Here is a 12,074-nt window from a genome sequence, read left to right as displayed (position 1 = left end):
TCAAAAAGCTATTCATTCATCAAGACCCCTCAGAGAAAAATTAAATAACTAGTATAACTGGCTTGGTTGGTTGTCCTTTGGTCTTAAAGAGGACCCATATGACATTACTATGTTGGTGTCAAAGTATAATATGTCCAACTACAGCTGATAAGACCAATACTAGCTCAGACGACTCAACCACAGGTTGGGCACAAATAGTTCATATCAACATATGAAGTGGAGATGTCTCTAAATTTGAGCATCTCATGTTTCTTTTGAGCTACTACAATTCTGCTTCTGTCATAAAGCATAGCTCCTTCTTTGATGCAGGCACTGCATGCTGGGCAGTCCTTTGCCAGTTTCTCCCAAGATGTCAAGCAATTGGTTCCAAAGTTCTTCAGAGAAACCTTGAGGGTGTCCTTGTACTGCTTCTTCTGACCTCCATGTGTGTGCTTGCCTTGTGTGAGTTCTTCATAAAAGTCCTTCAGTAAAACATACATTTGGCAGTTGAACACTGTGGCCAGTCCAGTGGAGTTCCACTCTCTGAAGTCAAGGTTGAATGGTTGGCAGTTTAGCTGAGAAAGGACCTCAGTGTCCAGTACCTTATCTTTCCAGGTAATCATCAGAATCTCCTAAGACAGTTCAAATGGAAGCAATTCCGATTGGGTTAGATGAAGCAGACAATTTTTAGGGCTCTTTTTCTAACCCCTTCACCATGCCAGATAGTGAGCAGTGTAGTCTTTAAAAAGGCTACTCAGACACCCAGGGAGCTACCAAATCCCACTGCTGCTTCAGTCCAGTGAAAGATGACCCTGTGGCCTGGGCTGCCTGTGTGCAGGGTTGTGTGCAGCTCCCAGTGTATCTGTTCCCAATGCTTCATCACTCTCCTGTTGCCACAGGACTTTGAGGTAGGTAAATTTGGTAAAATGGTATGGGTGATGTCTTCTGATTTGCACATAAATTGGATTTAAGTGAGGCAGGGTTGGGCAAAGTTATCAGCCTCACTCTCTCTTCCAGAGTCATCAAAGTCCAGTGGCAGGACAAAGTCAGGATGACTGGTGATGGCTGAGGACGCAGCGGATGACCTTGGTGTCTTCGTTGTTTAACCAAGCACTAAGCGTCTGCTTTAACCACTTTCCTGTCCATTGGAACTAATTGTTCTCATCTGCCTATTCCACAGAGGGAAGTCTTCACATGCCTGGGGTAGACACCCACCTAAATCACTGAAGGGTTTGGGACCCCTTAGTTACATTCAACCTGGTTTATCCTGTCTGCCGAAACAGTTTGCCAGAGTGTGGCCACTGCACATGCTACAGCTTCTTGGAGCCACATGTGTGAGTTAGGTGGACATGAAAGGTGGAAAGTAGCCACGAAAAGGGCACAGCAGCCCTCACACCAGAGGTACTAGTACTCCCTGAACATACCCTACACTCCAGCTAGTTAAATTTAAAAAGTAAGTGAGAAAAAGTAGATCAATGATTGGGCATGCAATTTAAAAAACTAGAAAACTAATAAATTAAAAATCTTCAATTAAACGCCAAATTGGTAATCCTGAAAACCAAAAGAGAGAAATGGAACTACAGAGAAGAAAGATGAGAAAAGCAGCTGTGTTATGAATCAAGGCTACATATAAGAGAGATATGTTGAAGGTAAAAAACATGTGAAGGCATTGATGTTGGTGGGTGATCTACCAAAGATGTGGAAAAAAATTTTGGTATTTTTAATGTCAAAAATATATGACTAAGAAAACCTCAATAGAGATCTATCTGCTTGTAATTCAATCTTTTTATTTTTATGAGCATAATCTAAATAAGCCTTAAAAACATTTGTGATGGGGAAATTAGTTAGGAAGAGAAAGGCTAGAATAGATAGTGGTTGGTGTAACCCAATGATAACATCTCTACCAGCAACTGGAGTCTGTGGCCCACAGAAGAAGAAACCCTCTTCATCAAGCGTTAAACTTTGATAAGAGACCCTGATAATTGGGATCAAGTCTTCCCTCTGTAACAGTGAATCTTCATAGTTTGGGGATATTTATTTGCCACAATACTTTGGAGGCAAATGTTAGCTGGTTATACTAAATTGTAATAAATAAAGTGAATCATGCTTCTAGCACCCAGAGATCCTAACACCTGGGGACAAGCTGCCTACTCACAACTGTGTACTTTCATAGCTGGGCGGAATTGTTTCATTACCACAAATGTTTGTTTCAGACTATAGCTGAACATGCTCAGGTGGTAAATAAGAAAGTAAATGTCATTTTGAGAACTGGATTTCTTAATGCATTGAATGTTAAGTGTGATGTCTGGCAGATATAAAGTATGATGTAAGGTACTTCCCTGCCAGAGGTACCTTTAAAGGTCCCTGTGAATGAAAGTGGCTCATCTTGCCAGTAAGGAAAGAGAATCATTCCCTAAGGATGTTTCTTCCTTAAAGCCTCAAGAGTTGAAAATGTTGAAGACTCATCTATCTAAAAGATGGGTTAGCTATGAAAGTGTAAATAAAAGTAAGTAAAGTGAATACAATTGTGAATGACATAGGTAATTTCTTTTAAAGAGACTACTTAATTTCTTCTTATTAGAGGCTCCCTTAAGTACTTGCATAGTGGGGAGAAATGAAGTATTTTATAGAAATTTATGCATTAATTCAGGAGACTGACAACCAGTTCTGTGAAATGCCTTCAAGTCTGCCTGTAGTCATGATCAAATCTTCTCTGAATGAACTCTTAAAGCCTAGTTCATACATCTTAAGTACTTGGGCTCCTCTGAAGGGTACACTTGTCTTTAGTTGACTAACATTCCTAGCAAAGTGAAGCTTTACATTAATATTCTTTTTCTTCCCTCTTTACAAAATCTCACTTTAGACTTTTCTGACTCATTTTTATTTGTCAGCTGTGTTTAGTCACTCCTCTCTCATCCCAGTTCAACTACTTTAGTTCATGCCTTCATCTTTTAGCTCCAAGACTATTCTCGACCACTGACTAAAATCTTGAATTCTCATTTCATTTTGGCATTTAGTAACTATATTATTTTCCCACAAGAGTTTTATCTGAGATCCTCAACTGAGATCAATCACTCAATCAGTTAACAAGCATTCATTAAGTACCACTTTGTGTTAGGCACAGTACAAAGCATGGGGGGGTGGAGTTGAAAATAAAACAGTCTTTGGTTTCAAAGACTGTTTTAATGAAGGTAGACACCAGAGGTTGTTTATAAGTTTGGAGGCAAATTAACAATATTCCACTCAGATCTTTAGTATAAAAGTGTCAATTCTCAACTTCTGGAATAACTGGGATTGTCAAACTTTCCCTAGCCTATCCAACTCAGCTTTGTTCTTGATACACAGTAGTAATTTAAATGTATATTGATTGATTAATTGTACTAATCATTACTTTGTAGGTTTTACTTATATACCTCTTACTCCCAATGTCTTCAGTCTGTTCAGGATCCCCTACACCTGTAGGAATAATATTTTTCTGAACTTGGGCTTAAAAAAAATTGTTATAGTTTGCTTCTAACTTATTAAAATTTCTACCAGTATCCTTCCTTTTTTTCCTGCCCAGAGAAAGAATTATTTATTTTTTTGCTTTTTGGAGGGCAGTTGGGGTTAAGCAACTTGCCCAAGGTCACACGGCTAGTTTTTGTATTAAGTGGCTGAGGCCACTTATGAACTCAGGTCCTCCTGACTCCAGGGCCAGTACTTTATTACTCTGCCACCTAAAAAAATCTTTAAAATATGTTTAATAAGCTTCAGCATTTTATTTGAATAATTCAGTTTGCTTTCTGAAATGGTTGTACTAATTCTGGACTTTTGCTTACTACCAGTATATTTCATTTTCTTAAAAACATTGCGCTCCTGGGGTGACTAGGTGGTGCAGTGAATAGAGTACCAGCCCTGGAGTCAGGATGACAGCAAGCTCAAATTTGGCCTCAGACACTTAACACTTACTAGCCATAAGACCTTGGGAAAGTCAGTTAACTGCGATTGTCCTGTTTTCCCTCCTCCAAAAAAGCAAAAAAAAAAAAAAAAAGATTTCACCCCTATCCTTAAGGAGAGGCTTACCCAGATTTCTAGCTATGTTAGTGTAGCAGCAAGCACCCCAAGCGTCCTCAGGGTTTGCTGCCACCACAGGTTCTTGGATCTGCTTTGGTAAAGGAAAGCAACTCAAAATGGGTTAACAAGCTTACTTTAATCAGACATATATCGTTTACCTTGTTCAGGGGAAAAGGTCGGCACCCCGAACTTCAAAGTACACAGACAGAATTATCAAGACAGAAACAGATCTAGTAGACAGATTTCAAACTGTCCAACCATTACATCCATACCCAGTCAACATCTTGGTTTCAACATCTGGGTTTTTTCAAAGCCGGGGGGCTCAGGACAACGGCTTCCCAGAATCCATATCAAATCACAGAACACTTCTCAAAGTGAGCCCCAAAACAAAGCTACACATCAGGGTTTATATAGCCTTCTCTTGGCTCAGAGAATGTAACAATCTTATTGACTCACTGGCCAATCAAGAAGTATCTACTGAAAAACAAGCCTCCCACCCCAGGCTCCAGGTGCACCTAGGGGCAGGGAAGATCTTACAAATTTACATTCCCATTACAGTTAGTGAAAGGTCCTATCATGCTAAACAACAACATATGATGTCAATATTCTCTTGATAGAGGAATATCTCGAATTCAATTACTTACTCAACCAACATTTATTGATTTTTAAAAAAAATTTTGGTGTTATGGGAAATAGAGTCAGGTATGAGCTAGTTCTTGCCCTTAAGGACTTAAAAGTCTAGTAGGACCAATAAGAAACATACATAAGTAACTACAAATCAGGGCAGTATGTAGTGAGTCATATCAGAGGCAAACACAAGGGGCTCAAGGATGCCACCCATCACTATTAGTCCCATCCTGACAAGTTGTATATTCCCTAAGAATCTCCCTTCTTGTATTGGTATTACAATAAACCTTGCCACCTTGACTGAAAGAAGGCTTGAGTGATTGAATTCATTCCAGGTAGACTTGCTCTTTACCCTTACATTTTGGGGTTCCCAGCACCCCAAACTACAATATATTTTTTGGTGGAATTTGGTCACACCACCAGTGTTCTGAAAGTTCAGGGTCTTTGCCTTTTAGGGGTCCAGGTCCCATTACCCCCTCAGTAGGATCAATAAGAAACATATATAAATAACTGCAAATTAGGGTAGTGTGCCATGAGCCATATCAGGGGCAAACAAGAGGCTCAAGGACATATAAAAGAATATTCACTTTCAGGGCGGATTTGAGGGATGCAACAGCTTAGAGTTTAACTTTGTTAAAGATTTTTATTCTTTAGAAATTTTTATTCACAAAAAGCATTAAATAAAGTGAGCATTTCCATTTATATAAAGAACAGAAAAGGCAGATTATACAAGAAACTTTTTTTTTTTGCCTTATGGAGGGCAGTTGGGGTTAAGTAACTTGCCCAAGGTTACATGGCTAGTTTTATACAAGAAACTCTTAATCTCTATTGTGTACAGCTTGATAATCTTTCTGACCTTACTACTTGTAAAGACTAACCCCTCTGCTTGCTCAAGAGATTCCTTTCTATTGTGGTTTGATAGTTTTGGGGGTGCTTGAGACCCCCAAATATCAACATACTGGATCCTGCCAAATGAATTTGACTCAAGTCTTCTCTCAGTCAAAGTAAAGCAAAGTTTATTAAAGATTCGCCGTAATGGAGCGTATTTGTGAAGTTTGTATTGACAACTAGGCCAGAATAATCTGACACAGAGTGAGTCCGCACTAGATTAATCTCAGCACCTTCATGGAGGCAAGATGGATCTTATATACAGAAACTATGGGAGGGAGATAGGGGTGGTCTAGAGGGAGAGTCTTGAGGAGGAGTCTAAGGAGGATCTTGACTGGGACTGAAGTCAGACTTCAGGAATGGGATTAAGGGTGGGAAATAGCTGAAATCTACCAGGAGATGACCAACAATGGAGGGCTAGGCTAGTTTAAGGGCATCAGATTTGGGTATAGATATTTTGATAGGATGAAGGGTGAGAAGTAGCCGGACAATGGAGGGCTGGGCTAGGTTAAGAGTAATAGAGATTTGGGCCTAAGATAATGAAAGGCTTATGGCCTCAGACAAATGCTTCAAGTGGGAAGATTCAATCAGAATTCAAGGGCTTTTCTAGAGCCTGTACCCTATCATTTCCATTCCATTTCCTCCTTCCCTTTTTGTCATCCCCATGCTATCACTTATTTTCAGTTTCTCCTTGTCTACTGCCTCCTTCCCTACTCCCTACAAAGATGCCTTTTTCCCCATCCTGAAATAACCCTCAGTACTTTCATCCTATATCATCCTTTGCTCTTTGTAGCTAAACTCCTTGAAGAGGCCATCTATGATTGGTGTCTCCAATTCTCTTGTCCCATTCTCTTAATTCCTTACAATCTGTCTTTTTACCCTATCATTCTGTTGAAACTACTGTCTCTAAAGTTTGTAATGATTTTAGTTGCCAAATGCAATGACCTTTTTTTTCAGTCTTCATTCTTCTTTACAGGCTTTGACACTTTTTCTCCCACTCTCTTTCATGATCTCTTCTCCCTAGGTTTTTGGGATCATTTCCTATAACTGTAAGTGGCCCACAGGGTTTGGTCCTGGGTCTTCTTCTCTTCTCATTTTATGCTACTTCATTTATCTATTTTTAGTTTTCCACATTCACTTTTATAGGGTTTTGAGTTCCAATTTTTCCCTCTTCCCTCTCTCCAAGATGGCATGCAATATGATATAAGCTGTACATGTACAATTATATTAAACATATTTCCACATTAGTCATGTTATAAATAAGAATCAGAACCAAATGGGAAAACCATAAGAAAGAAAAAAAAGAGAGAAAATAGTATGCTTTGATCTGCATTCAGACTCCACAGTTCTTTCTCTGGATGTTGATAGCATTTTCCATCACAAGTCTTTTGGAATTGTCTTAGATCCTTGCATTGCTGACAAGAGCTATATTTATCAAAGTTAGCCATCATACAATGTTGCTGTTACTGTGTACAATGATCTCCTGCTTACTTCGCTCAGCATCAGTTCATGCAAGTCTTTCCTGTTCTGAAATCTGCCTGTTCATCATTTCTTTTTTTTTTTTTTTTTGCTTTTTGGAGGGCATTGGGGTTAAGTGACTTGCCCAAGGTCACATGGCTATTTTTCATGTTAAGTGTCTGAGACCGGATCCAAACTCAGGTCCTCCTGACTCCAGGGCTGGTGCTCTATTCACGGCACCACCTAGCTGCCCATCTTCATCATTTCTTGTAATAGTATTCCATTACATTCCTAACTTGTTTAGCCATTGTCCAATTGATGGGCATCCCCTCAATTTCCAATTTTTTGCCACCACAACAAGAGCTGCTCTAAATATTTTTGTACTTTTGGGTCCTTTTCCCATTTTTATGATCTCTTTGGGATACAGATGCAGAAGTGGGGATTTAAGTATCATTTCAATGCTGATGATTCTCAAATCTACCTATCCTGCTTACCTAACTTCTAATCTCCCATCTCCAGAAACCTTTCTGACATCTCAAACTGGATGTCCAGTAGACATCTTAAATATGTCCAGAACAGAACTAATTATCTCTTCTCCTAAACCTGTCCTCCCCACCTCTTCCCCAACATTATGGTAGAAGACAACACCATCTTCTCTGTGCCTGAGGCTGACAACCTAGGTGTCATCCTGGACTTCTCACTATTTCTTATTTCCTATATCCAATCTTTTCCCAGGACTTGTTCTTTGTAACATCTTTCAATTATTATCTCTTTTCTCCTTTGACCTACCACCCTGGTGTAGGTCTTCATAACCTCATGCCTAAACTTTTGAAAAAAAATTACTGGTGGGATCTACCTGTTTCAAGTCTCTCCCAACTGTAATCCATCCTCCATTCAGTCAAAACTGATTTTGCTAAAGTATAAGTTTGACAATGTCACCCCATAACCCCTACTCAATAAACTCCAGTGGCTTCCTGTTGCCTGCAGGCGCAAATACAAAATCCTATTTGACATTCAAAGCTGTTTATAACCTAAACTCCTCCTTCTTTTACAGACTTCTGATTCTTTTACTTCCCATCAAGTATTTTTTGGTCCAGTGACATTGGCCTCATTGCTCTTCCAAGAATAAGAGACAATCTCTACTCCTCAGCTCCAGGCATTTTCTCTAGCTGTCCCCCATGCCTGGCACACTTTCTCTCAATTCCCCCTACTGATCTCCTTGGATTCCTTTAAATTCTCACTAAAATATCTTCATTTATTTCAAATCTTTCTGAACCCTTCAATTCCAAGACCTCTCCAATTCCCCTAGTTTTCTAATTATCCTGCATATAGTTTGTATGTATGTATATTTATATGTAAGAATGTAAGTATCTGTGTGTGAATGTGTGTGTGTGTAGCATCTCCCCATTCAATGAGGGTAGTGACTGTCTTTTTTTTTTGCTTCTGTGTATTCCCAGGGTTTAGCTCCTGCCTGACACAATTTTTTTTTTTTTTTCTGTTTTTTTTTTTTTTCCTATTCTCCGGATTAAAAAAGATACTCAATGATTCTTTTATTTAACCTTTTCTTTTTCCTTCTCCCCCTAACCAATAACCTTCTCTACCTCACACCTCTGCCAGATTTGAAACAAAGAAAAACTTTGTGAAAACATACCGTGTTTCCCCGATAATAAGACCTATCCCGAAAATAAGCCCTCCCCTTACTGTGTAAGATTCCTCTAAAATAAGCCCTCCCCCGAAAATAAGCCCTGTTGAGATTGCTACTGTAGTGAAGGTGATCCCCTCCGCTACACGCTACATTTACGGTACCCTCTGTATGCACCGTCCACCCCCCCCCCCCCGTGAAACGCACACCGCGCTCCGAGCTGCATCCAATCAGAGCTAGAGCAGTGAGCACGTCATTCTGTTCTTTATTGAATTGAATAAAGGTACATTTTTTTGTTCACATTTACCTGTTTATTAAAATTGCTGTCAATGTTCATTAAAATAAGCCCTCCCCTGAAAATAAGCCCTCTGGCGTTTTTCTGTCCAAAAAAATAATAAGACAGTGTCTTATTATCGGGGAAACACGGTACATAGTCAAGGAAAACAAATTCCCAAAGTAGCTGTTTTAGAAAGTCATTGTTCTTATTCTGCATCTTGAATCCATTTCCTTTATGAGTTATCTGTTGGATAGGAAGATACCAAAGAAAGGAAGAGGTTTGGGGTCCTTTTAATACCTAAAAGCAAAATGTCAATAACAGAATGACAACATCACAAACATCCTCTCTCTCAGTTCTTAGTCCCAGCTTATGCTCGAACTTTTATATGCTCTCCTCCTTCCTGTTCCATCTTTCCTGTTGTGTCCTTCCTGTTGGGCTCTTTCGGCAAGTTCCTCCCACTGCAGTCTCCATGTAATGATGTTAGGCCTAGCAAGGGCAAGGAAGGTCTCTAAACTCTCTTAGGCCTATTAAGGGCAGCACAATGTATACTTGCCATTACAATTAGCTGAAACAAGGAGCAAAGTACTACTTTGCTTGTCAATTACATCATATCAGTAAGGAAATTAACAGAAATCATGATTATCTCAATAAACACTAGAGGGCATAGGAATCCATGGAGTTTTCCTTAAAATGATAGGTAGCATCTATCTAAAACCATTAGCAAGCATTGTATGTAATGGGGTAAGCGAGAAGCATTTCTAATAAGATCAGGAGTGAAACAGGAACGTCCATTATCACCACTATTATTCAATATTGTACTAGAAATGTTAACTTTAGCAGTAAGAGAAGAAAAATAAATTGAAGGAATTAGAATAGGCAATGAAGAAACAAAGCTCATTCTTTGCAGATATGATGGCATACTTAGAGAATCAGCTAAAAAAACACTTGAAATAATTAAGAACTTTAGCAAAGTTGCAGGATATAAAATGAACCACATAAGTCATCAGCATTTCCATATATTACTAATAAAGCTCAGCAGCAAGAGATAGAACGTGAAATTTCATTTAAAATAACCATAGGCAATATAAAATATTTAGGAGGCTACCTGACAAGACTAACCCACAAACTATGTGAACACAATTACAAAACATTTTTCACACAAGTAGACCTAAACAATTGGAAAAATATCAGTTGCTCATGGGTAGGTCAAGCTAACATGATAAAAATGATGATCCTACCTAAATTAATTTACTTATTCAACACCAAACCAATCAAACTAGAAAAAATAGCAAAATTAATGTGGAAGAATAAAAGGTCCAGAATATCAAGGGAATTAATGCAGAGAAATACAAGGGAAGGTGACCTAGCTGTAATAGATCTAAAACTATATTATAAAGCAGCAGTCATCAAAACTACTTGGTACTGGCTAAGAAATAAAGAGTTTGATGAACCCAAAGACTCCAGTTTCTGGGATAAGAACTCACTATTTTACAAAAAATGCTGGGAAAATTTAGTATGGCAGAAACTAAGTATAGAACAATATCTTACACTGTACACCAAGATAAAGTCAAAATGGGTACATGATTTAGACATAAAGGATATTATATAAGCAAATTAGGAGAGCAAGAAATAGCTTACCTGTCAGACATATGGAAAGCAGAAAAATTTGTGACTAAACAAGAAGAAAATACTGTGAAATGCCAAGTTTTTGCACAAAGCCAATGCAATGACGATTAGAAGGGAAGTAGAAAGCTAGGAAACAATTTTTACAGTTTCTCTGATATAGGCCTCATTTCTAAAATATATAGAGAACTGAGTCAAATTTGTAAGAATACAAGTCATTCCCCAATTGATAAGTGGTCAAATAATATGAACAGGAAGTTTTCAGAGGAAAAAATTAAAACTATTTCCAGTTATATAAAGAAATGCTCTAAATTATGATTAGAGAAATGTAATTAAAACTGAGGTACCACATCACACCTCTCAGATTGGCTAACCTGACAAAACAGAAAAATGATAAATATCGGAGAAGAACTGATCCAACCATTCTGGAGAGCAATTTGGAACTATGGCCAAAGGGCTATAAAACTGTACATACCTTTCATCCAGCAATGCCACTTCTAGATCTATATCTCAAAGAGATAATATATGTACAAAAATATAGCCCCTCTTTTTTGTGGCAGCAAAGAATTGGAAATTGAAGGAATATCCATCAATTGAACAATGGCTAAACAAGTTGTGGCATATAAATATAATGGAATACTATTGCTCCATAAGAAATGATGAGCAAAATTTCAGAAAAACCTGGAAAGACTTGCATGAACCGAGAACCACGAGAACATTGTACACAGTAACAACAACACTGTGTGATGACTGACTTAAGAGCTAAGTCCAAGACTCATGATAGAAAATGCTATTCGCATCCACTGGAAGAAGTATGGAGTCTGAATGCTGATCAAAGCATGTTTTCTCTTTGTTTTTTTTTTCCTTGTGGTTTTTCCCTTTTGTTCTGATTAAGGTAGACATATGTTTAATATGATTGCACATATATAGCCTATATCAGATTGCAGGCTGTCTTGGAGAGGGGAAAAATTTAGAACTTTTATGTCCCTAAAGTGAATAAATTTTTAGCGGGACTCTTGCCTTGGTGATACAAGCTTGTATTGGAGTCCTAATAATTAGTCTGGATCTCAATGATGCTAACCTTCTGGCTTCCATTTAGAAATACTGAGGATATTGTGGTTCCCTCTTTGCTTTCAGCAGTGATAAGAGTTAAATTTACTCTGTGTCCTTAGGATTCTATCTATGTATCTATGTATCTATCTATGTATCTATGTATCTATCTATGTATCTATGTATCTATCTATGTATCTATCTATGTATCTATCTATGTATCTATGTATCTATCTATCTATCTATCTATCTATCTATCTATCTATCTATCTATCTATCTATCTATCTATCTATCTATCTATCACCTTTTGGAGGGCAATTGAGGTTAAGTAACTTGCCCAAGGTTACACCACTAGTTTTTTTGTGTGGGTGTTAAGTGTCTGAGGCCAGAATGGAACTTGGGTCCTCCTGACTCCAGGGCCTGCGCTTTACTCACTGCACCACCTAGCCGCCCTTTATTTATTTTTATCAAATGCT

Source organism: Petaurus breviceps, unplaced genomic scaffold (assembly GCF_028583685.1).
Source record: "Petaurus breviceps papuanus isolate PSGF00001 unplaced genomic scaffold, PetGlider_PUasm1.0 171, whole genome shotgun sequence".
NCBI lineage: Eukaryota > Metazoa > Chordata > Mammalia > Diprotodontia > Petauridae > Petaurus > Petaurus breviceps.
The sequence above is the reverse complement of the archived record's forward strand: the minus strand, read 5'-3'. Positions refer to the sequence as shown.